Source organism: Accipiter gentilis, chromosome Z, assembly GCF_929443795.1.
Source record: "Accipiter gentilis chromosome Z, bAccGen1.1, whole genome shotgun sequence".
Lineage (NCBI taxonomy): Eukaryota > Metazoa > Chordata > Aves > Accipitriformes > Accipitridae > Astur > Astur gentilis.
The window spans coordinates 29420621-29446764 of record NC_064919.1 but is presented as its reverse complement, the minus strand read 5'-3'; the positions used below and the strand labels follow the sequence as shown (position 1 = coordinate 29446764).

The 26144-nt window shown below is 38.4% G+C and overlaps 1 protein-coding gene across 5 annotated transcripts in view; it reads left to right on the top strand.

Moving 5' to 3' along the window:
- Positions 1-26144, top strand: part of PAM (peptidylglycine alpha-amidating monooxygenase) — a 151205-nt gene that overhangs the window by 27673 nt on the left and 97388 nt on the right. For 4 of the 5 annotated variants that reach the window (XM_049796314.1, XM_049796317.1, XM_049796316.1 and 1 more), the window contains exon 2: positions 2-284. The exons of the other annotated variant lie outside the window; for it this stretch is intronic. The gene's annotated coding sequence lies outside the window, so the exon portion shown is untranslated. The remainder of the gene's footprint in view (position 1; positions 285-26144) is intronic. 5 annotated transcript variants of the gene reach the window in all.

Genomic DNA, 26144 nt, shown 5'->3' with positions numbered 1-26144 from the left:
GTGTCACATTCGTTGCCTCTGTGACAACCTTCATTTTCTTCTGAGCAAATGGAAGCCCAGTAGCACGAACCTCAGGAAGTTGTTAAAGCAATTAAAGGCTTCTCTCTCAGCACATTGCATGGTTACCATAGTATCCTCTGCCTCCAAGTCTTTACTGATGATGTCAGTATGCATACAGGGGCTATTCACAGCATCTACACGAAGATGATTCAGCCCTTGCTAAAGAGCATCTCTCCATATGTTCTATTATCTAGTGTCATTTTAGGAATTCATGAGACTGGAAGGTAAGTGGCTTTTGCCTCACATTTAATAATTTTTATGTATCCTTGCACTGTGAGGTGTCAGGATTGCTTTTTTTAATCCTCTCTTGCATTGTTCACTAAATGCATAAAGTGTGGTTTAGCTGAACCAATTGCATAGCTTATGTAATTTAAACTTGGCAAAGTCTAGCTAATCTTCAACAATGTGAAAAGAAAGCAAACTGAAAATTCCTGAAGTTAAAAACTGTTTTTTTAAGTAATTAGAGGTTTTTTACTAATTATAATTCCCAGACCTTTTTTTAATCATAAGAGAACACAAATTATGTAATGGGAGCATTACCTGAGAGAAAAACGTACAAGGTTTTTTTATTAAAACAACAAAAATTAACCCTCAACTCAGATTACCTTTTCTTTTTTCTTGTCTTCTGTGTGTGGGTAGTAGAAGAGTGGATGAACATACTCTCATGCAACTACTTGCCATGCAATTTTATTTGTATAAGGAAATGAGAATTCTTACTGAAATCTACTGTTATTCTTTAGGAAAGCAGAGGTTCTGTTTTTTATCTTGACTAGTGGAAAAACGTAATAAAACACTGGGCACTGGAGGAACTGATTTTAGGAGAAACTCGGAGGACTCCTGCGTGTTTTGGCCTTGCAAGCTAAGTTTATTTGTAAGCCTGAGATGCTAAGCTGTTAACTGTTTGGTTTCACAGTTGGAATTTTTCTCCTTCTCCCAGTCCCCTTCCTGCATTGCTTTAGATTACTGTAGTTGCAAATGGCTGTGCCCAGTATATGAAGTGTCTGATTCTGTCTTTTACCAAAACAACAAAAAACCATGCCAAAACAAAAAAACTCAACCCTGCAGGAGCTAAGCTGAAGAACTATAATAAATGTCCTTTTTAAAGTTGTCTTTTAATGCCTTGTAACTTCATTTTGGGTTTATTGTATTTTGATTTCTTTACCCTGAAAACTCTGCAGGGTTTTACTTATAAAAAAACCCTATGTATTTAATATTTAAAAGTAGAAGAATTTTGGGATGGAGGTGGGGAATGCGGAAAGAGCTTTTAGTGTAAATGGAACCAAATTTGTAAAAAGGGAGTTTGGTGTTGCAGGAAATTCTACATGATGACAGTATGTTTTGTACAAGCCCACCAATTTACCATTCCCACCACCACCCCCTTAAGTATACAGTAAGCAAATAATTTTTCTTCCCATCTACCTAAGTTTCTTTTGGGAACGGGGTCCTTTACTGACATTTCTTAAGCTAAGTGCTTAGTATGCACTGACTAATATTAAAGACACTTAGGCAGTCTAATGCTACATACAAGATGAAATGTGGAAATACTGTTAATCACAATAGACATGATGTATTAGAAGAATGAGGAAGATAGTCTCGTGACAATATTATGGCTTTTTGAATATTTTTAAGTCCATGTAGACTGAGGATTTTTTCTTTCTAGTACAAAGATATATGTGGTATTTTTTATCTACTTGGCTGCCTAGCTATTAGTTTGGATATTAATATAGAGAAGAATAATATTTGGGATAAACTAAAGAAGCCAACTACCCTTCCAGTGCTGATATCTATTAACTTTCATGTTTAATACTTTAAAAAAAAAAAAAAAAAAAAAAAAAGTCTGTTTATGTATTAAATACAATCTCTCATTGGCCACAGTGTACTCCTTTATTTTATGTCTTTAGGAGTTGTGCATCTTTTCTGGTTTACTCTGGAAGGTTACCTAGCGAGAAAGGACAACAAGATGCATAAAATGTTCAGGAACAGAATATTTAACTATATTAACTATTAGAATTTGAATTAGTTTAAACTTGCCTTCCAGGATTTTGGGGTAAAAAACCACCAACCCTGAGAGTTCTATAGTCAGAGCTTTGAAACTGCTTTGGTTAAATGTCACAAGTTTTGTATAATTATACAGAAGAAATTAAGAATAAAGATCCATTAATGATGTCCCCTCCTGAAAGCTCTGGAAAATGAGCTAACTCTGAGGATGTTGTCATTTTCCTGTTGAATTTCATTTGAGCAGTTCCATGTTATGTGAATAATGAACCATATTTCAAGTTGTTTATGTGTGTTGGTTGTCTCATGTCGCTTCTCATGAAGTTGAGAAGCTTGATGGTGGGCTTAAATGCAGACAAGATTATGATCCCAAATAGTAGGAATACCATTTTTAAACCAAAAACTTTTAGAAGACAGGTGAAGATTTCAGTTGGGAAAAAGATGCCTATCTGGAGTACATGTAAATGGAACAGACTGTGTATACAGTGGTGATTTGCAAATCAAGTCGTCATATATATGAAAGAACAAACTGAATGCTTTGAAAAAAGTAAAGTCTTATTATTCAAAACAAAATCATATGCTAAATTTATCATAAATCAGTGTAATTGTCACTTTCGAAGTAAAAATTAATACAATGTTTTATCATAGAAAGTGTAACCTGTTTATTTTTCCTGAATAAACACTTTAAGTGTGCAATAAGAAATACTTTACATACAAACATAAATACTTCATCTTTGTCAGTACAGTTACTCATTAACATTGAATACCAGCTGTATTTAAATGTAAATGGACCCTGTTCCAGCCGCAAGTCAAAGTTAAATATAACTACATTTTGGAAAGTTGTTAAAGTCAGCTATTGATTCCAAATATCTCACTCAGATAGAAATGGAATTTAAACTTCTACCCTATTGAATCTAGATATTAGTAATTACTGTTGTAACGTATTTAACCCCTGAAATGCAATTAGCAGTTTCAAGTGTTATTTTTCTGTAGTATGTGCTAGCAGCAATGACATTTTTATAACTTTTAGGATTGTATTTCTTGTCCCAAAAGACACCATTGTATTAATTACCTTTTTTATGATTGTATTTTCTCTGAAGCATGCCCATTTGATTTTAACTATGGTCCCAGTTAGTAGGAACAAACTATGAATCATCTTGAAGTTGTGAAAATGACAATTAGCTATTGATTGTTACTTCCTAAATTTGCTTTTAAGCTGCTTTGATTGTGTTCTTTTGTGGATGCAAACAATGTTATATGGTTATCACTGAATGGAAACAAAGGTGTTTGTTTATTTAAAAAAAAGAAGTAATTTTGGTCATTGGAGAGAATTTGTTGAAGAATGGTATCGTAAAGGCTAATGATGCAACCACAGATTATTGACAGTTTGCTGATGATTTGTGTACATAGATGGAGATTAAGTTCAGTTCTGGTTAATTTTAATTCTTTATAATTATATCCTGAGCAGTTCTTTAAGTGACTTTAAAAAAGCAAGGAAAAGTAAGCTGTGTTCAGCTAGTTGCAGACATCTGGCAGTTCCTGTGTGGGAGGAAGCCTGATTTTATATTTTTCTTCTCTTGAGCAGTTCTTTTATCCTGGTACAGGAGGAAGAGTGAAATTCTGTACCCATTGAAAACTATTTAGTGTTGTTTTTGGGGAGCAGTTGTAAGTTTGGTGTTTTTTTGTTTTTTTAACTTCGGCACTTTAGACACAACCAGCCAGTGAGTAATACATGTAGCAAAGGAATAGTGATTGTCCAAGATACAGCTGTTTCTTTAATGATTCTTTCTGTCTAATGACATAGCAGTTGTTTGAGGTTAGGGGTTTCTTTTTTTTTTCATCTTTATTTATAGGCTTTTTTTCCCCACCAGGGCTTTTGACTCTTATGTTCAGATTCCACATACAAACAATTTGTTACAGAAACAAGACTTCTGTTTGTTCTTCCACTATAATTCTGTTAGGTCATTTATAGGGGTGCATGTTTGCATGTACACTATTTGTATTTTAATTCTTTTAGAGGTACTTGAGATCTTCTGTTACAGTGGTGTCATTAATCATTGGCATGTTTTCTCCATTCTGAGCAGAAAACAAGCAGGATTATAGGAGGAATGAGGGAAAGGGTAAAGACTACTTTTAAAACGGAAACATGCCTTTTTCAAGTCTGTAATACTGGCCATACAGAAAGATGTTACAGAATTAGAGGGAATTTCAAAAGGATGTTGAGAATGGAGAGATGGAGTTAATTACCTGAAAAATGGTCTGATGGGGAAGTTATTAAAGAAAAATAGGCTTGAACAGGGCAAATTGGGAACCCTTTCTCTTTCTATTCTATAATAAGAAAACAAGCTTGGGTAGCCTAATGCTAATAAATTTTGGTAACGTTAAGTCAATTCAATGTCTGGCTATTGCTGAAAGGAGTGCTCTTGCTCTTGCTTTCCTGGGCCTCACTCTCCTGGTGCTCTTCTCTCCCTACACAGCAGTCATAGGGTGAGTTCATTGAGCTGGCTGATGCAACAGAAACCTAATCTGTAACAGAACAAATGGCTTTTCCACCAAATTAGCGAGATAGACCTATTCTACTTGAAGCTATGGACTCACAAAGTCTGTCACAGTAGAGAAAACAGGATCAACTGCCCTGTGGAGCATGAGCTCTGAGCACACTCTGCTTTATTAGCTTAGCCATAAAGTGGAACCATACCCTAAAACTGTGGTGGGCTTTTACGGGATTTTTAAAATCTCTCTGTTCAAACGCAACTTGTGAAATAGAAGAGCCAGTTGACACAGGAGATTTTAGTTAGTTGATTTAAATGGATGGTTTCTGAATGTTTTCCCTAAAATTCAGGAAAGTTACTATTCAGTTAGAAATCTTAGATATTGAACAAGGGAATTCAGTTCAAGATCTGACATCAGGAGTGTGCTGTTTTGAAATGATGACGCACCCCACCCCCACTCCCCAAATCTTTCAAGCAAGGGCAGGGTAGAAGATCACTGCAGCAAAACTAGTGTTAATATTTATTTTCTATGTGTTTGATTAAAATCTGAAGTATTAGGTTATGTGATAAAAGGTGGTCTGCACACCCACAAAGGAGTAGAGAGACAAAGGTAGGTGGGGGAACCTGAGTAACATCCTTCCTTGGCTATGCCTGGGCCCTTGACAGGAGTCATCAGCACATTAAAAGCCTGGTCTCCACAAACCCAGAAGAGCACAAAAGCACAAAGGTAGGCAGTGGGGGGTACCCCAAATTAGGGGCTCAAAGGAAGGATACACCCTGTCTGGGAACCCTCCCAGGGATGTCCCAGCAGAGTTTCAGCTCCAGTGTTTAGCTGTGAAACCCATCAAGATGAATAACACAGGAGCACCTGAGGGGAATTGCTGCCCAGGGGTATGGGACACATGGGATGCAAGTATTTTGGGTTTGCACAAAGCTGCTTACGAGATGTGTAGGAGGGGAACCAAAGGCAGGGAAAGGGGTGGACTGAGGTGACCTGAAGATGGACAAGGGTGGGAAAATAGAGAGGTGAAGGGTTAAAAAAGGGCCAGTCACGTGCAAATAGTGTGCTGGTCACTACACTTGTCTGGCCATGCCCTGCGCCTGGTCAGCGCAGTCTGTCCTGTCTACTTGTTAAATTCCTTTCTAACTCTTTCCCTGGTGAGGGCTCTGCTCTGTGTGCACATGTGTGCCTGGGGTCCAAGTGCAGCCACTGGGGTCACAGCACAGATTGGAGGGACCACATCTCAATGGTGCAGGGGCTGGAGAGACCAGAGTGAGTGGATTTAAGTGCCAATAACTGGAGTGGAACCTTGGGTCATGAGGGCCTGTGTGTCCCTGGCACCAGCAACTGGGGACAGGGAGCTGCGGCTGCCTTGCCTTTCATGGCCAGCTCGGTCTGGCCAGATTTTCCCCTAACACAAAATTTTAAGCTGTTTTGCATAGTTACATCTTTAAAGCATGGAGCTTCCGCCTTTTTTCCACATAAGTTAATTATAATGGAGGAAATGCGTAGTCTTTCAGAATCAATCAGTGATGTTTACTCAATTGCCTCCTGTCTCTTACGACATTATTTGTACATCTGTACGTGGAGTGGGGAGATGAAGGCCATAAAGCTTGTGCTTTAGTCAATAGGAGAAAAATTGTGCCCTAATCTTGCTAAGATTTGCTGACAGGATGTATGTAATATTTTTAGTCATGTCAAAATAAATGAAATTACTTAGAGATAAGCAGTCACGTAATTCTGTAAGATTGGATCATTTAATCAGGAGAGCTACAAATGTACAAAAATCTATATGCAACAGTGGTGTGTCTGGGTTTTTTTTGCGTTATTCCAAAAATCTCCCTTCTGCTGTGCTCCTGAGATATAGAATTTATCCTCTGTATCTGTACAAAAATGAAGAGCAATCTGCTAAAATCCCTTTCACTAGCTTTCTTTTAAGCACCTTTCTTTTGTCTGGAAGCATGTGTACAGGTTTGTCTAAATGTGTGTAAAAAAAAAAGATAATAAAACAGGCAGAACTGTTAGTTAGAACTGGTATTCTCCTGAATGGATTCCTCAAGTTCTGGGTTTTTTATAAATACTTCCAGTCCATATTGACTGGTAACCAGTTTTCATTCCACTAGTGTATTGATTTCCAAAATTATGTTCTTCTGTTGTAAAAATACTGCTTTCTGGTCTTGGGAATATTGTGATATCCTGTAAATTTGATTATTTTGCAATGGTGGGTGGCTTAGGTGATAGTTCTTTAAGAAGAAAAACTATAAAGGCAAATATACAACAAAAAATAATAGCGTACTAAGAAAAGCATTTTAGCATTCTGTAGAGCTTGTGTTATCCTGAACTGGCTATTTTGTGTCTGCTGTGTTTATCTACAACACCTAATTCTGGAGAACTTTTTAAAAAGTGAAAGAATCCCTTGACAGTATCTAGCTTGTTCTGCATGAGGCGGAAGTAGGATTTCACTGATTTTTTTAGGATTTAATTTGGGGCTTGTATATTTTTTTGCTTGTATTTTGGTTTTCAAGCCTCCTGTTCCATATCCCCCAAGTTGCAGTGCTGTTGGTTGTTGGGTTTTTTTCCTGAATAAAAGTCAAAATTACGAAGCCACACAATTATTTTGCCTTCTTGCTCTCAATCTTTTGACTATTTAACTTCAGAATAGAAACAGTGCTGTGCATCTAGCAGAGGCATTAAATTATGATTCAATTAAGTACTGCTGTTCCTGCAGTTCCATCATGTATTACCTCAGAAAGGTTGTAGATGAGTGTTTTGGGTTTTGGGGGGTTTTTTTCCCCACCATTTTAAAAAATAAACCAGTGATGTCATTTTCAATGCAGTAGAATTAATATGAGGGTAAAAGGATTTCAGCTGGAGGTGTTGCAATAAATAATGTCGGCTGAAAATAAATTACGTTGACTTAAGTGAAAGCTGCACAGTTTATACTGGGAGTGAATTTGATTTTCGGTTTTCTGAATGTAAATCTGTGAGTAATTTACAATGGGAAGGAGTGGGAGCCAGAAGGGAGCTTTAAGTCCAGAACTAAACCAGACTGGGTTTCTGCAGGGACGAAAGCGTCTTGGATCTCTGCAATATTTCTGTGTCTGACTTCCATTACTTATACAGCAAGTCCAGGACACCCCCCCCCCCCCCCCGATAGAATTAGGCTGATGAGTCTTTTTTCTTGATGGTATGTAGGGAGTCTCTCTCTTACCAACTGTTTGTGTCCTTACAACACACGTGAAAGAAGCTCTAGTGAATGAGGAGCATAGTGGATCAGTCATTCTTGTTCCTTAAATGCTTCAGCTGCAGAGAAAGACTGCTGCTGGGCTAGTGAAGAAGGATCAGATTGCTACGATGAAAACAGTACTGTTAGAATCACTGTACTACTTTTAGACTTCTGTTTTTTCTTTAATTAAACATTTAATGTAACATGAAGGCTTGAGGGCTTTTGCTTTATCAACAAAGACAACCATGAAAAGAGCACTGTAGTTTATTCTGTAGTGCTTTCTTTCAGAACTGCACTTAGGGAAGTGACACATGGAGTTGAAGGGCAGGAAAGGAGAAAGTTCTTCAGAAAAGTAGTGTAGAACTTCAGTGTTGCAGTGACTTGGTGTTTAAAGTGGGCTTTATAGTCAGTCATGAAGGAGCATAAGATTCCTTGAGGTTCCCCTGAGTACCCTAACAGAGATCTGAAGAGTTGTGAAGTACTCCTTTAGTAGTATGCCATTCCTCCCTCTCCTACTTGGGAGGACCCTACCTGGAAACAGGGTTGCCTCAGGGGTTCCCTGGCTGACAACTCTGAGACTGGCTGCACTGCCACCTCAGAGTAATCGCTGCTGTAGACCTTTGGGGTGTGATGACTGTTTCGTGCATGACCAGAGCAGGCTGGGGTGAGGTGCTTTTTTTATGCTTCCCCCCTCCCCTCCATGCAGCTGAATTTACTAAATGATGAGTGAATGGGTTTACTGATGAGTTTACTTAAGTAGGTATTTGCAACATACACGTTAACAGAAAGCTGTTTTTTTTCGGGAAGCTGTTTAGCTTTATCTATATTTCAATATTTTAACCTTTTTTCTGTGTAAACAGTGCACAATGGCAACTCATGCGTAACCTTTATTTAAAAGAGTTTATCTTGTAATGTTATAAAATAGTGGAGCCATTGGAGGTATAATGGATGGTTTTGCTATAGTAATTATAACACAGATGGAGCTCATAACTGAAGTTTATTTGAATGGCAGTCAGTGTTACTTGGTGCTAAACATAAGCACCATCTGCCTTCACCCTGATTGAAAGGGTGTTCTCAGGAGAATTTTTTATGATTATCATGAGGTAATTTTAACTTCTCTGCTTAGCAAAATATCTATCTCCTGCCAGAAGATACTAAAGATAATTGGAAGACAAATCTACACTGTTGGGTAAGACAGAAATTTTAGGGTTGTAGTATTTATTAAAGTGACAGTTCTTAGTCATGTCAGTAAAATGATCAGTAGCTTTTTTTTGAACATTTAGTATCCACTGTTGCATCAAGTAAATGCTGAGTTTGTAATACAATAAAATAACAATGAGAATGTTTCCAATTTTAGGCAATGCCATGGACTACACTTTGTAGATTTTACTTAAAATTTTTTTTCGTTCTGCACATAATATATTGTAAAATTCAGAGTTTATCACCAGAAGAGAACTTTTCTGCATTTTTGAGATAACTTAAGATCAAGTTTAGACTGAAAAAATCTGTATAAACATTTACTTGTTTTTTGGTTGTTTGGTGGTTGTTTTTTTTCTTCCCAGTAGGGAACGGACTTAGTTGTCCTTAAACTTCTCCCTTGTCAGTTTTATTTTTTCTTATTCTCTCAAATCTCAAGTTTTGTTTTACTATGTAATATAAAACCTTTCTGTCCTTTTTGTGCTTTCCTGGACATCCTTAAAAATGTGTGTTAAGTAGAAACAATTCAGTCATGTCTATTAGATCTGACAGCCTGAGACAAAAGATCAAAGACGACAGTGAAGTAAGTATTTATGCTTTTCATTTCAAGCAAAGACTGAATTAACTCAAGTACAATGTTTTAAACTTCAAAGTAACCATTTCTTTGCTGATCAAAGCAGACAGAAAATAGCCACTGTAGGCAAAGGTTCAAACTGTTGGGCTGCAGTTTCCCTGTTTGAAATGCAGTTGGTTTTACAGATTTTAGCTTGTAAGTAATAGTCTGCTATCTGGGCTGAGAAGCCAGACCTGTTTGCTCAGGCAGCTTGATTTTCTCAGCTCAAAACATGTTCATGACCATCACAAGCTGTGGAAATGAAAGCAGTGTTTGCTATTTCTACTTTTCTTTCTTACAGCTTAGTCCAGTTTTCAAAATGGGCTGAACTTAAAAATACTGACATATTTAACTGGGAAAATCCTCCACTCTGCTCTAAAGATTAGATGGCTTCTTAAAATTAAAATTGCTGCTTGCCTTGTTTTAATTTGGGCTTGTTGAGTCTGCTGACAGACTGCATTATTTAGCTGCGATCTTTGTTTTCTCTTTTCAGTCAGCACAAAGCTGCTTAATTTTACTGCCCTGCTGGAGCTTACCTCTTTCCTGTCCTGCTGGGGTAGGCCAAGAGCTCTGTGCACAATTGGGAAGGAACTTGCCTAAGTTTGAACAAACTGCTACTTAAAACCAAACAGAATACAACCAAAAAAACTCTTCAGTGAATTCAGCTAGCTGTTATAAGGATGAAGATGTTTCTATTGTCTCAGAGGCACCATACACAAACAAGCATTTGATTTCTTATGGGTGAAGTACAACAGGGTATGGAAGAAAAATCTGTGATTGCTGACTTTTAGTGGGAATAGTTATAGCTATCAGTGAAGCGGTTTTGAAAATGTTTGTTCTGGTAAGACTGTTTAGAATGAGAAAACAACTTGACCTCTTTTGAACATATTTTAAAAAGTAGTCTTTGTATCGCTTGTGTAAATACATAAACTTTTATGAATAACTGGTAGATTTGCTTTATAAATCTACTTTTTTCGAAAGAAAGTTGTGAGATTTTAATTTGTCAATTAATTTTATAGGCATTATTATTTATTTGCTGACTCTTAGTTTGTACAACATTGACTGACAAACCTGGAGGTAGGGCTGCTACTGAATACCTGGTTTCCCATTACGTTTGATAATGGATTTTTATGACTACTTTGTTTTCTGTCTTTAGAACCTGCAAATGCTTCACAGGAAAGCAAACTTCAGATATACACTGCGTCTGTTTTCAGAGCAGTGTCTTGGAAGGGCAGTTGTAGTTGATGTCTTTTTGCTTAAATTTCTGAAACTGGATGATAAGAAAGCACATGGTGCAAATACGCTTCAGTGTAAATCTGTTGTCTGCAGCACGTCAGCAGTAGCTGCTGAAGCCCCCTGGAAAGCTTTCTGTTTGGTACTGCCAGTTTTGTGGCTTTTATTTGTGCAGTGCTAAATACAGCTTATATTAACACAGCTGTGTGTTTTGGTTTTTTGGCTTCACAATGATCATCAAATTATATCGGGCCTCTCTGACTGCTAAATAATGTAAGAATGTAGAAAATCTTTTTCTTTGCAGCTTAATGCAGAATCCGATTTGATTCTCTTTAGGCAAAGTACAGTGCCAAGACTGATAAGTGATGCAGCTGTTCTGTCATGTTGTACATCTGATACAAAATACCTATGAAAGTACTGGATAAGTAATTAGAGATTAAATAGAATTGCCTATTTTGAGAAAGGGATGAATAGGAAAATTCAAACATGGGGAAAGCAAGAAACTATATTAGAACCAATTCTACCTGTTCTTATTAGAGAATGCTTGCAGTATCCTGTGTTTCTGTCTTCCTCTTTCAAACCTAATGGCAATTTCTTCAAAAGTATTAAAATCTGTTAAAACTGTTTGAAAACAAATTTGAGATGACTCAGCTGCTAGACATGAATTCTGGAAAGTTCTGCCATGTGGTGGGTATGTGGCAAGGAAATGAAGATCACTTTCCGTCTAGCAGTTATGTTAAAAGCACATGAAGAGTACATGCAACTTAACAGCGTTAGGGATTTTTGCTGTGCCACCTTTATTCTGCCTACATGCTCTTCCTCTGCACTGCCCAGCTCCTTCACTTCTGTAGAAGTTAAGCTCTGTGTTTGCAGCTGTCTCCTTATTTAACTGCCTTTAAAAGGAGCATGGAGCCTGAGTAAAGAACAAAGCAGTCTGTGGCCGCTGTGAGACATCTGGTTCCAGGTATAATAGTGACACTGGTGCCTGCTGCTTCAAAATTGCTTCTTTCCACTTGGTGCAGATAGTTTGTTGTACTTCAGCAGGTTGCTTATAGGAAACTATAGCTATGTGACACATTGTGAGATTTTATTGATCTATTTTGTACAGTTACAGCACTAATAAATAAAGCCTATACCTGATTGAAATCCCATGCAAATACAGTGCAACGGTGCAGCTCAGGCTTCTGGCAGCCTGGCGCAGTTTGTCTCATGGTGCTTGCGGAGCAAGACATTGAGGTGCTGGAGCATGTCCAGAGAAGGGCAGTGAAGCTGGTGAAGGGTCTAGAAAAACAAGTGCTATGAGGACTGACTGAGGGAGCTGGGGTTGTTTAGTCTGGAGAAAAGGAGGCTGAGGAGAGGCCTTATCGCTTTCCACAACTACCTGAAAGGAGGTTGTAGTGAGGTGGGTTTCGGTCTCTTCTCCCAAGGAACAAGCCATAGGACAGAGGAAATGGCCTTAAGTTGTACCAGGTGAGGTTTAGATTGGATATTAGGAAAAATTTCATTACTGAAAGGGTTGTCAGGCGTTGGAACAAGCTGCCCAGGGAAGTCACCATCCCTGGAGGTGTTTAAAAGATGTGTAGACATGATGCTTAGGGACATACATGCTTCAGCGATGGACTTGGCAGTGTTAGGTTAACAGTTGGACTCAATGATCTTAAGGGTCTCTTCCAACCTAAATGATTCTATGATTCTATCTGCCTACCTTTAGTGTCTGTGGCTCTCTGGTGTCTGCATATGACTCCTTAAAGGAGATGCTCTTGGCTGTTCCCGGGCTCAGAGACAGGCATGGCAATAACTTAGACTGAATGTGGGAAGGAAGAGGCATAATACAGGAGAAAGTTAGGAGGTTCTTTACAAGGTAATGACCATTTTTTCCCATTCTTTTCAGTATTATCTTGCTAATGAATAGTTTTATTTCATCATATAGACATCATACATAGACATCTCCTAAACTTCTCTGTCATACAAGTGCACAAAAAAGGTGTATCAAATTTTCTGATAAGATGACAACCAGTTACAAAGTGTTTGCATTGGCTCAGCTTTCAAGTATTATCTGAAAAAACAGCATTAACGTGTTATATAAAGATTTAATAAAGTGCTGTGGTTAATTCGTATATCAAGTGGCAGATGTGGGGTCTTTGATAGTGATGTAAGACACCATTTCTCCCCTGAAGGCTTTACGTAGAAATGACATTTATTCACTGTGGAAAACCAGTCTTCTGTAATAATTCTGTATTCCTCACAAACAATGTGACTATAAATAAACTATTACATACTCATACAAAGATGGTTGTGAAAATGAGTTACCAAAGGAAACTGGGAGTGCTTACTGGGCTGGCATGGGTACCTGTTAGAGTAATCCAGCTTCACGTACAGAAAATTGACAGAGTTCTTAAGCCTGATTTTCAGAAGAATGTGCATATCTAAAATCAATACTCTTACTTTTAGTTCACAAACAGTTTGCAATGCCCTAATCATTGGATACAAAATGCAGTTTGGACCATGGAGTTTCAATGGTGAAATTTCCCATGTCCCCCTTTCCAATTTCCCCTCTAGTATCTCTGGCACATATTTGTATTTTGTTGTCACACAGGAATTCCTACTCCTGAGAAACTTTCTTTTTCTCAGCTTAAAACATCCAAATTTAAGTTTGCCTTGGCATTGGTGAATCCTCTAGACAGAAGGCAGAAGAATGCAAACCTCAATCGTCACAGCACTGTGAGCGTAACCCTCTTGAATAGGTTGTGTTGCTAACGTGCACTGGCACTTTTATGGATTGCTGTACCAGATTATGTCTTCGTACAAAGACAGATGTCCCTAATGTTACAAAAAAGTTTGCTAAAAAGGTGACTTGAAAGGCAGTCTAAAAGCCAGGTCTGTCATCTGGGTTTTTGTGACAGTAAGGGTTTATGGGTTTAGTTAAAAACTTGGAAAGATAATTCTGCTTATGATGCAATGTATAAAATGTAACAGCTTTACAGATGCTACCAAAAGTGCTTTGAATCACAAAAGTATTTATATTATCCCTTCCCATTGCTAAAGGCTGAATTGAAAGATAGAAGCCCACTTCTGGAGGATAAGGGAAGATGGAAATACAAAGTAAAAACATTTGAGTCACTGAGGCTGTCATCTTTGATGAGAGCAAACAGCTGTATTTGGAAAAGAGCTGCACATCATCAGACCTGCAGTCCTATCTTGCGGAAGAGCCAGAAAGGACTCTCTGAATAAAAAGAGGGAAGGTAACCATAGGATGTGATTTGAACCTGGGAAAAAGACAAATCTCTCTTTTTGCTGGTGTGGAGGTTGTGCTCTGAGCTATGCCCTTGTTTCTTATACTTAAAATGTCTTGATTCCAGCTGAAAGAGGCCATGCCAATTACATTGTTTAATACAGAATTACTGTCTTTTTTTGTTATTTGGTCACCTGGCTTCCACCTTTGACTTGAAGTTTGATCTTCACCTCATTACACCATGTTCTTTAGTACCTTGATTTCAAGCCTGTATTGCCAGAAGGCAGTTCAGGTAAAACCACAGATTTATGGTATGTTTGTAACTGTGGAAATTGCAAATTTAATTTGAAAAGGTAAGGGCAGGTAAGCACTGTACTCCAAGGTGAGTTTGGAGTATGTTGTATGTTCCCTGCCAAGCTGTACGCATCTGTACAGGCCTTATAGTATCAGAAGCAGAATTAATGTGTAATACTAAAGTCTTTCTCCCCTTTCCATGACAGTTGTTTGGCTATGCAGTTTCTGTGGGCTAGCTGGTGTAGTTGGTTTTTTGAAAACACTTTATTACAATTACTATCTTATTTTTATTTTACACCAATTTGTCTTATTAGTCAGTGAAATAACTTGCCTTATTTTGAACTGTCAATTAATGTAATCCATTGGAAAAACAAGTGTTTCTTCACTTGAGATAGTAATAGTGTTAAAAACTTTAACTGTTCTCAACAACTGATACAGGTACTGACCTTTCTGATAGTGTGCTTAAGTCTGCTGATAGCTGACCTGCTTCTCCATTATCACAAATTGAGCAAATTTTGTTGTACAAAATTCTTGTCATATTTCACACCAAGTCTGGTTTCTTTCTATTTTATCAATTATTAAGGAGAACTTACAATATGACAATGAAATATTTATCGGAACAATTTTGAATGTTGACCTAAAAAATTAATCTTTGAAATTTTTTTACTTTGCTCTCAGATCTTTTTTCTAGCTGATTACTTTCAACTACTGCATCTCTGAAATCTTTTGGGATTCAGTTTTTGGGACTCAGCTTGAATAATTTACTTCTGAGTAAAAATGCATGTCTGAAACTAGAAGTAACTTATGCTAAAAATCTGTATAATGTTTTGCTTAGCACATAAGAGGTAGGTGAAAGAAAAAAAAAGCTGTAATTAGCTCAATATGTAGTCTTTACGTGATTTTTTTAATTGAGCATTTTGGAAAATTCTATACTGATTTTTATTTTTTCTTTTCCTGCAAAAATGCATGTTCTTGTCCCAAGAGGAACAAAATGTTAAAAAAATAGTCTAATTACAGAGTAGTAGACATGTAAAAAATGCTACAAGCTAAAAAAGATTCTGTTCAAATTCCTGTTCTTTTTTTTTTTTTTTAGAGCTTTTCTACTGATAATTCTGTACAGCATATGAGTGACTCTTATTTCTTCTCTTATTGACCCATACCCCCCCCCCCCCCCCCCCCCCCCCCCGGGTTTCACCCTCTGTCAGAAAAATCAGTCCTGTGGAGTGGGGAACTGGGAGTGGGGGATTTGGGACTTATTGCCAACAAAGCAGATGATATAATGCTAGGAGGAGCTAATATACTACTTCGAAAAATTGTTATGTGGAGGTAGGTGAGCCTGTGATGCATTTGGTAAGACTTCTAATAAGCACTGCAATATGCAAGAAGCCTTTCAATCAACTGTTTTTTCATTATCAAAAGGTTCGGTAGTGTGCCCTTAATAAGCATTAATAAGTTAATTAAAAAGTATCTCCCTTTACTAGTCTAAAGCTTTATTTTTATTACAGGTTCATAAAGTTCACTGAACTAATTTGAAGGTTCTGTAGTTGAACTAGACAAAATACAAACATGTAAATTAGTTTCTTCACAAATCTTATTCTGGAAGAACAGTTTTACCTCTAGTTTGTAGTTGTTTCATGCCACTGCATTAAAATGAAATATTAAAATGTATTCTTAATTAACTAATTAAAATTAATTAAGAATAACAGTTTTATACAATTTTTTTATAGCAAAGTAGTTTTCTTAGGTTTTAATTGAACTAGCCAAAACAGTTTTTCTTTATGGGAACTTTATTATTAAAGTAGAAACCAGAAAATATAGTATCTGTTATACTACAAATAAAAATCATTCCAACATTCCTGCAAGCATACTGTGTGCGTACCATTTGGTGATTGTTATACAGCCTGGTTCATGACCAGGTTTCCAGTGCATATGCACATGAGTGAGCTTTCTCATGAGTAATCCTACTGAGTTTATGGGATTAGACTTGCACTCATAGACAAATCATATCTCTGCTGATTCGGTCTCTGTAGGCTGTATTTTTAAGAGTGTTCAGTATTCAGTATGAGGATTGCCTTGGAGAATCTAGCATAAAGGAATTGTGAGACTTTCTGAAACTTGGCTTGTCGACATTTGTGCAGAGAGCTTGAATCTCCTTCCGCGTACTGGCTAGTTTGAATAGTGGACTGTCAATCTTACATATTTCCTTTTTTGGCTAACTGAAAAACTTGCACAAAAAAAGAGGCATCTCTTCTGTGAATAAGAAATGTTTGTGATGCTTTGTCATTTTTTTAATGTATCAGAGTAAAGAGTCCGTGGGCTGCAGTAGCTCTGATACCCTTTCATGGGTTGTGATTATGGTTTGGGGTTTCTTTTGTTTTGTTTTGTTTTTTTAAAGGCACTCAGTTGGTCTTAATCTTGGTAAAGTTTGTCACTGTCATCTCTTCACAAGCCCAGAAACATGGTGGATATCAGTGCCTCTTCTCTAGGACTTATGACCAGAAGTGCTTGTCTGTTCCCTGTGTCCCAGTTTACCTAGGAATCCATGTTCTGGCCGTAATGCCAGGCCTTTCCGCCATGTCTAAAAATGTCTTGCTTATCAGGGTAAACTGATTTTTATGTAGGAGATTAAGAATTAATGCAACTGAAGACATTCTGATTACAAACTGAAATAAACCTGTAAGTGATGAAGAAAAAAATAACTTAAATGTTTTTCCTCTCACTATTAATTTTATTTAAAATTTAAACAGATTAGACCTGCAAAATAGTACAAGTAAATGTCCAGGTAAAAGAATGCTACCTTTCTTTCTGACACTTGTCAGACTGTGACACTCTCCTCAGGATTATGTTAAAGCTAGCTGTAATTGAAGCGAAACAAAACAAAAAAAAAATTATGGTATTTGATTACTACTTTCTAGGCAGAATACCTTCTTGAGGAAAAAAATGATGAGCTGAACTGAGCAGCAATGCTGCTCAACAGCAAACTTGAAAACTGTTGAACATTTTGTAGAAGATCTTTGGAAAAGCTTGCATGCAGCTTGTTCACCAGCTTTCATGTCCCTGTTTTGTGAATGCCTCCTGTTTTCTGTTAGAGTGCATCCAAAACTTTTAAGCCAAAATTATAGCTGTGAACAGCAGAATAGCATGCCCTGGCTTTCTCTGAGTTCACATCTAACCTTACCTGCCACCACACCTTTCTCATTTTGATTGCTCATCTACCTGCTCGGTACCTTCATTTTCCTTTCCCCAAAAAGTCCCCACCAGTGTAGCAGATCTCCTGGGACTGTCCCCTCACTGCTGCCTGTGCGAGAGGCAGGACTTGGTATTCACAGGGCTGAACTGACAGAAGGGGTTGAGCAGGAGGCCAGGCTGCAGCCCTTCACAAACTTGGAGTGTGTTGAGAAAAGGATGCACAATGCTGCTGCATAAACCTTTCTCTTAACCAGGTTAAAAATCTTTACTGTTATAACCTGCTGGTAGCAAGCATAGGAATTATATGGTTTCATTTTATGTTTTTAAATGTCTAACTTTATATTAAAGTTCAGTATGTCGTATTCCTGTAAAAGGAAAGAGTCATCTGTGGCTATATATGTGTAATTTGTCTGACTTCAGGTGTTAGTTCTCAGCAAGTTCTAACTTTGGCTTCTTGGAGTGCTTGCAATATCAATGAGGATGTTAAACTCAACCTCAAAACAGGAAAAATGGTGAAGTAGATCAGATCTTTGTATCCATTACTGTCCTTTAATTTTCAGTTATCTGCTATTCTTGCCATAGTTTTATTGCTGCTTTGTGGCTGAGTCTGAGATGAACTTTTACTCTGGAGTTGTTCTGTAATGCTGAACAATTACCTAATTAAACAGTCTTTGGTTGTCTCTAATGAGTTCTTCCTAACTTCAAACATTATGGTCTGATATTTGGAAGGCCAGTTTTAGTCATAGGTAAGTCTGCTTTGAACTTATATAATATTCTAAAAGTGTGTGGGGATTGGTGGGTGCAAATCGTCTGTTCTCTTTTATTCCCACCTCTATTTTTAAAGCATGGTGTTCCTGACTGACAAGTGGTGAATATTCAGAATTAATTTTATGTGGGAAGAGGTTTGGCATGGCTTTTATCTGCCACCTTTTCATCATATAGAATTATTTACTTCAGATTAGTAGAGCAGTATTATTACAGCTCCAACATACATCTTATACTTGAGTTGGTATATTAAAGGTTACTGTTTTGGACGGTTGCTATGTCATGGTTTAATCCCAGCCAGCAACTAAGCACCACACAGCTGCTCGCTCACTTCCCCCCTACCCAGTGGGATGGGGGAGAGAATCAGGGGGGAAAAAAAGTTAAACTCGTGGGTTTGAGATAAGAACAGTTTAGCAGGACAGGAAGGAAGAAAGTAATAATGATAATAATAACAGTATTAAAGTGAAAAATAATAATAATAATAGGATTGGAATATACAGAACAAGTCACGCACAGTGCAATTGCTCACCACTCAGACCAATGCCCAGTTAGTTCCCAAGCAGCAATCCCCCCAGCCCAACTCCCCCCAGTTTATATACTGGGCATGATGTCACATGGTAGGGAATACCCCATTGGCCAGTCTGGGTCAGCTGCCCTGGCTGTGTCCCCTCCCAACTTCTTGTGCCCCTCCAGCCTTCTTGCTGGCTGGGCAGCAGAAGCTGAAAAATCGTTGACTTACTCTAAACACTATTTAGTAACAACCGAAAACATCAGTGTGTTATCAACATTCTTCTCATACTGAACCCGAAACATAGCATTGTACCAGCCACTAGGAAGAAAATTAACTATCCCAGCCAAAGCCAGGATATACTGTGCGCTGAACAATTTCAACCAAAATATGTGGCTGCAAGATAGATGTGTTATACAATTTGTAATTACTCTGTCATTTATTCCCCTTAAGGGTAAAGACTGTAACTTAAGTGTCATGAGATTTATAGATATATAGATAGATATTATTTTTTTTTAAGAGATTTCCAGAATCACACCTTTTTATTCTAGTTGTGTATTAACTTGCCAGTTTATTTGGATCATTAGGAAAATAATGGAACAGCAATAAATGTGGCTTTGGAGAGTGTATCTTAGGAAATCTTCTGAGGAGTTTGATGGAACTGATGAAGAATGAATGAGGGACAAAGGGTAGGCTTCTGCTTGAAAGTACAAAGCAGTTTCCCTGAGGTGTGTTTTCTGCTGGGGTTTGCACTGTCTGAAGTCTGCTCTGCACTATAAACCCAGAATTTACTCATTTGCGTTTATGGGATTCTTCTGTGGTTGTGATTTAATTCCATATCTTTCCATGAGCTGGACAAAAGGCTTTGTTTTAAAGCATAGGTGGAAAAAAGAGTTACATTAAGTCTGCAAGCAAATGTTCTTCCCCTCACACCTGCTTTTTTGAAGTATTTGACCTTGTAGCCTTGTAATCTAAGTGTTTTCCTAAAAGCCTGACTCGACACCAATATCTGCTGTCTTATGTTGTGACCTTTTTAAATTATACACAAACAGGGAAATTTTATTCTTAGGTGTTTGATGGTTTGCCATTTCTCTTGATTCTGTTGAATCTGTTTTGGAGAGAGAGTTGAGGGTGAAAGTTTCTTGGGTCTGTGTCCCTGCACTGCTTCTGGTATGGTATTGTTATGGAGGCATGCACAGTCAAATCCAACATGTGTTAAAGCTCAGATTTATTCTTCAGTAGAAAAGTTAGAACTCTGGTAACAGTAGTGAACTACAGGCTCAATGGTGTAAGGGGGATTGCCTACACAGGCAACTTAAGAATCCCCGAGATTTAAAGTGATGGCTCCAAAATGCGCCTATCACTCACCTAAAGGCTGAGGGGTTTCTCCTTCAAGGAGTTACCTTGGGCTGTGCCCTGACCCAAGGGGTAGTCCCCAACTGCAGACCCGCTGCTCCGAGGAGGACTGATTCCAACATGTCCTCCGGTGGGACCCCGTTTATAGCCCTGTCAAATCTGACCTGTGGTCATTTAATCCCTATAGGCCAGGAGGGTCACCTCAGTGCACTTGGCGCGTCTCGACTGGCCAGTTCAAATTTCAACCTGCGGCCTCCAGGGCTTCCTTCCCCTTCTCCCTGCCTGGAGAAGTTTCCTCTCCTGCTGGCAGGGGGAAGTGTACTGCCACAGGTATTCAAGTATACTTTGTTATCTGTCTCAAGCTTTTTGTTACTACTAAAATTTGTCGGAGTAGCAAAATAACTTAATACTGTTTTTTAAAAAATTATTGCTATTTTTGAGAGGTTGTGGGATTTCTCTTTGTGTCCTATTCCAGTAAAGGCCAATCTTCTTCAAAGATACCCCTCTGTTAAATAAATAGTAGTATATTGTTAAATAAACTAGTAGAAAGATTGGTAAAAGATCCTAAAAGTATAGGTTTCTGTCTTGCTACTTTTATCCTGTATTTGACTACTGACAAAGGATAACAAAATATATCCAGTTAGAAGAGTGAACTATTCCAGGGAAAGGTAATTTTGACAAATGAAGGTGCATCATGCAACTTTATTGTAGCCCATAAGCTGTATTGTCTAGGCTATTCTTAACTCTGTTCTGTAAAATGAAATCTCTGAATAGACTGATACTAGGGAAAAAGCTGTAGGGTTTTTGTTCAAGATCTGACCTATAGTTAAAATTATCTTTGAAAGGTGTTTAAAGGCTTACCTCCTGTGATGTTCAATTTGTTGCCATCATCTGTGAAACCATTCTGTCCCATGCTCCAAAGGTGGATCGATTCCTGATAAATTCAGTGGTTCCAAGTCCTTTCTGGCTCACTTGCTTCTTCCATAGGAGTTGTTAGTTAACAAAGGCCATTCAGAGCAGTGTACTGGCATAAATCAGTTACACGGTGCTTAACGAAAGACTGTTTTGGCATGACAAGTCACCAGTAAAAACAGCCTTTTTAATTTCTGCCTTTTCAGAGAATCAAAATAATCACCTGAAAGATGGAATAGCACAGGAGAGAGATTGTGTTCTGAAGAAAAAGGCAAACAATGCAAAATAGATAAAATAATTAGCAGGTAATTTTTTTTTTTCTCCTCAAAGTTGATTAAACTTTGCATTTAAATATATACCTACACATTTACCACTGTTCTACTGAGTGTGGGGAGAAATCACTTGCAACACCAATATAGGGTCTGTAAGAGTACTAATAAGCAATGAGACAAATACTGAGACACAGAACTGAGGCCTTTCTTCAAAACTGAAGGGATTCATTACAGCTCTTGAACTACCTTCCCTTTCTATCTCTGTAGTAGAATTTGAGAGTCCAGAAATCAGTGGGATTCACATGTACCTAGGTGAGGAAAGGTACCAATTTTTGCTGTTTCCTAAGTGAGATTTCTGTTACCTCTTAATTTTTTTTTAAATTTTCAATAAGCAGTGGTTGAACTCTGACAGCTAAGAAAGCTGATTGTGTCCCAGCATGTTCCAGTTTCTCTTGCCAGGTGTCTGCAGACCTTAGCAAGGGAACTTGTGTAGTAAAATGCAAAGCTTAATTTTTTTGCTTTCTGATATACAGGCTTAGAAGGGATTAAACCAGAATTCTTGGGTTCTGTCCTCCAGGAATGCTTTTCAACTGATTTGTTGAAATTAGTTAACGTAAGGACAAGCTAAATCTTGTCCTTAGTTTTCTTTTTATTAAAGTAGATTAAGATTCTTCCTTGTTCTTAAATCACAGCCATTGTGCAGGAATCAGAAAACAAAGCTTGAGATTTTTCTAGAGTGGTATAGGAAAGGCAGTGTGATGACCAGTTTTATACCCACGTCTGTCAGAATTTTGTGGAAAATAGCAATAAACCAGTATGAAGCAAAGCTATTGCCGTTGCTTCTTGTATTATGGTTCTCATATGTTCTGTGCAAGAATGTGGGTCCTCTCCACGGGGTACAGTCCTTCAGGAATGCACTGCTCCAGTGTGAGTCCCCTGCAGGCCACACGTCCTGCCAGAAAACCTGCTCCTACATGGCTACCTCTCAATGGGCCACCTCTCCTGTCAGGAGCCTGCTCTGGTGTGGGCTCTCCAAGGGCTGCGGCTTCCTTCAGAGCTCCAGTGTGGGGTCCCTCCTACTGACTTCTCCCATGTGGTTGCACATCATATTATACAAAGTAATAGATCGCAGTATGTTCTCAGCATTTGTTTCTCACATTGGCTTTGGTTTCTGCTTTTTTTCCTTTACTCTTCCTTTTGCAGTGTGCTCTGTTTTTCTTCCATTTTCTCCTGTGAACTACTCTCACTTTCCCATGTGTAAAGGTGACTTCTAGCAAAGAAATTTGGGGTTCTTCTTGATTATGCATCTATGTCCTATATATTCCACATGTATAGCCACTTTATAGAAAAACCTAGTGCCAGTGTAATCACAGGTAATTGTGTTGTACTTATCTTTTTACTTTTAAAAAATTCCACTTAGTGTTAAGACTTGTTCTGCTGCAATACTGGTCTATTTTAGTGTGTTCAGTTACCTTAGTAATACCTAATAACTTAGTATTAGAATTAATGTATTTTGTGATATTGAAAATCTGAATTTCTTTCTAGAGATGCTAGATTTCGAGCATTTTTCTTTGTTTACAGAATTATTACTTTCATGGATACTAGTTTTGAAAAATACAGTATTCAAATAGAAAAAAGTTTGTCATAAAAAGAACAATAATAGTTGAGAATTCACTTATCTGGTTTTAGTATGGGTCTTGTATTGCTCAGTTGTTAACTAACACTAAATTGAATTAGATTCAATGACTTGGTTTTCATCTTCCACTCTTCTCATTATCTTTAAGAGGTGTTGTTATCTGAGCCATTTGGAATAAGGGAAGACTACAACATTAGTTTTGTAATGAAGTCTAACAAACTTCTGTTGAATATTTTCATTAAATGAAGTTGCTTGTGATTTTTATGAAGCTACAATGCTGTAAATCTCAGTTTAACTACATAACTTACACTGAATCTGTGGGAGGGTATTCCAGATTTTAATCTGAAATGGCTGTGACAAGTGTCCTACTACATACAATTCAAGGAAAAAAAAGGTTCTGTATTTTTTTTGGGGGGGAGGGAGGGAATGCCAACAACCCTCTCCCCTACATTTCTCTCAAAATACTCTGCTAAGAGTATTGACTTATAGCAAAACTGTAACATAACATAACTCTACTTCACTGATAACATGCATTTTTCTTATTTTTTTTTTCCTAGCACCCATACCTTTTGATATTTAGTAAGGTTAACTGATTTTTGAAGTACATTCCCAAATAACAGTAAGCCTCCTTTTCTTTCCTTTATTGAAAGTAGTTCCCTTTTTCTCATCCGTCTAATGGTATGCCCCTTTTGAAGAAAATTTATTTAGGTGGGTTTTTCCAGAGCGGGGTGAGGGGGTATCTTGGATGGTGTTTGGATTGACAGGATGTTCCAGCATCCTATTCAGGTGTTAAGCCAATAGGAACTGTGGAAATAATCACTGCAGTGTACTCAGAAGTGTGTTGTACCGAACCAGGAAACACCATTTGCAGAACACCATGCATAAAGGTGCATTACAATTGCATGGCCAAGCAGAGCTAGAAGCTCACTAGCATTAGAAGTTCTTCCCACCCCTGCTGCTCTTCTCACTCCAAGCTACATACGGCAGTTTCTTTTTTTTTCTAGTGCTTGTGTTCATCCAGTACCTTTGGGAAACAGTTCAACTCCCTAATCTGACAGAAAACTACCCTAGGTTTAACCCCCCTGCAGTGGCCAGGAACAGGAAAAAAGGATTGAAGTGTCCTATTTGATGACAGTGAGCAACTCGCATGGCTCCACAGTCTCATCAGCGGTGTAGTATGGCTGAGTTTACAGATACTCCAAGCAGCAGATGTGCTCCATTGCCTGTTGTCTGTGCTATGTGAATTCAGCTGCTCACCTAATTACCTCCTAATGTATTTTAGTTAGAAAGAACAGGTTTAAAATAGACCAATAACCCTACATGGTGGGTTGACCTTGGCTGGCCACCAGGTACCCACCCAGCCCCTCCATCAAAAAGGCATGGGGGGAAAAAATGTGATGAAAAGCTCATGGGTCAAAATAAGGACAGGGACATCACTTGCCGACTACTGTCACAGGCAAAACAGACTAGCTTTGGGGAAATTAAATTTAATTTATTGCCAATTAAACAGAGTAAGATAATGAGAAACAAGAAAAAAAAATCTACAAACACGTTCCCCCCCTACCCCTCCCTTCTTCCCAGGCTCAACTTTGCTCCTAACTCTTCTATCTCATCCCCCTGAGTGGTGCAGGGGGATGGGGAATGGGGATTCTGGTCAGTTCATAATGCTTTCTCTGCCTCTCCTTCCTCTTCATCCTCTTCCCCTGCACCAGTGTGGGTCCCCCCCATGGGATACCGTCTTCATGACCTTCTCCAGCGTGGGTCCTTCCCACAGGCTGCAGTTCTTCACAAACTGCTCCAGCATGAGTCCTCTTCCACGGTTCAGTCCTTCAGGAATGGACTGCTCCAGCATGGGTCCCCCATGGGCAGTAGCTCTTGCCAAGAGCCTATTCCTGCATGGGCTCCTCTCCACAGGCTGCAGCTGCTGCCAGGAGCCTGCTCCAGTGCGAGCTCTTGAGGAAGTACAGCTTCCTTCAGGGTACATCCACCTGCTCTGGCATGGGGTCCACCACAGGCTACAGGGTGGATATCTGCTCCTCTATGGTCCATCATGGGCTGCAGGGAGACAACCTACTTCACCATGGTCTTCTCCATGGGCTGTAAAGGAATCTCTTCTCCAGCACCTGGAGCACCTCCTCCCCCTCCTTCTCTGGCCTTGGTGTCTGCAGGGTTGTTTCTCCCATGTTTTTCTCACTCCTCTCTTCCAGCTGCTGTGCAGCATTTTTTACCCTCTCTTAAATAAGTTATCACAGAGGCATCACCAGCGTTGCTGGTGGGCTTAGCTTTGGCCGGCAGCAGGTCCATCCTGGAGCTGGCTGAAACTGGCTGTGTCTGACATAGGGGCAACTTCTGGTGTCTTCTCACAGAAGCCAGCCCTGCAGCCCCCCCCACTACCAAAGCCTTGCCACGTAAATACAATACACCATATTAACAAAGTTCTACACATTTTGACTGAAAAAAATTGTGCTTTGCTCTTGTTTGAGTATATACCTTGTACACAGGGAATTCAGAGAGCTTGATTTGAAGTCCTTAGTGAAGGAGCATGAAATGAATTTGATTCGTAGTTCATACGTAGTGTGTAGTTGAACTTAAATATTTTAAATGATCTTTCATTTGCTTTATCCTTGGAGGCTAATCCTAACTGCATAAAACTTTCTCCCTTTTAATATTTTCTATTTTTACATTACAAAGGGAAAACAAAGGGCACTTCAGTGAACCTTTATCCTTATTACATTGTGCTACTGATAGTGATCTGGATATTAAAATGAAAGCAGAGGCTTCTCATGTGTTTTCCCTTTTAAGCAAGTAATTAGTACCATCCAACTTGTTCATTTTTTTAGAATATGAAATTAGCAATTTGTCAAGATGTCATCTTTCAATGAAAAATGTTGATCTTCCTTGACAAGAGAATTTTACATGTTTTGATACTTAGTGTTGTGGTTTAGGTCCAGCCAGCAACTAAGCACCATGCAGCTGCTTGCTCACTCCTCCCCACCCATTGGGGAGGGGAGGATTATCAGAAGAAAAAAGGTAAAAAACTTGTGGGTTGAGATAAGGATAGTTTAATAGGACAACACAAGGAGAGAAGTAGTAACAACAATAATACTAATAAAAGAATATATCAAGAGAGTGGTGCACAATGCTATTGCTCACCACCTGGAAC